The 390-nt window shown below is 34.6% G+C and overlaps 1 protein-coding gene across 2 annotated transcripts in view; it reads left to right on the top strand.

Annotated features, from left to right (window-relative positions):
- Tex55 (testis expressed 55) overlaps nt 1–390 on the top strand; it is a 22,878-nt gene that overhangs the window by 8,476 nt on the left and 14,012 nt on the right. The gene's annotated exons all lie outside the window — the stretch shown is intronic.

Below are 390 nucleotides of genomic sequence, written 5' to 3'. Positions count from 1 at the left end.
AAGGTTCTGTGCCCCAGTGTAGGGGAATGCCAGGGCCAATAAGTGAGAGAGGGTGGGGTGGCAGGCATCGGGAGGGGGGAGGCAACAGGGGTTTGTTTTTGTTATTTTTGTTTGTTTGTTTGTTTGTTTTTTGGAGGGGAAACTGGGAATGGAGAAATTTACATGTAAATAAAGAAAATATCTAATAAAAAATTTATATTGAGAAAAATGTATTTTCACTATTGCTGTAGATGAGCATCTACATAAGTCTGTTAAATTGATTGCTGTTTTATATCAAACAACTTTTATAATACTTATTTTCATTGTTATAATATTTTATAAATTTTAAAAAATATGACAAAAAAGATATTGTGGGTATTGAAGGGGGGTCTCTGGGAGGAGTTGGGATAC

The sequence above is a fragment of the Mastomys coucha genome, unplaced genomic scaffold (genome assembly GCF_008632895.1).
Source record: "Mastomys coucha isolate ucsf_1 unplaced genomic scaffold, UCSF_Mcou_1 pScaffold12, whole genome shotgun sequence".
Classification (NCBI taxonomy): domain Eukaryota; kingdom Metazoa; phylum Chordata; class Mammalia; order Rodentia; family Muridae; genus Mastomys; species Mastomys coucha.
This window is presented reverse-complemented; position numbering and strand designations above follow the sequence as displayed.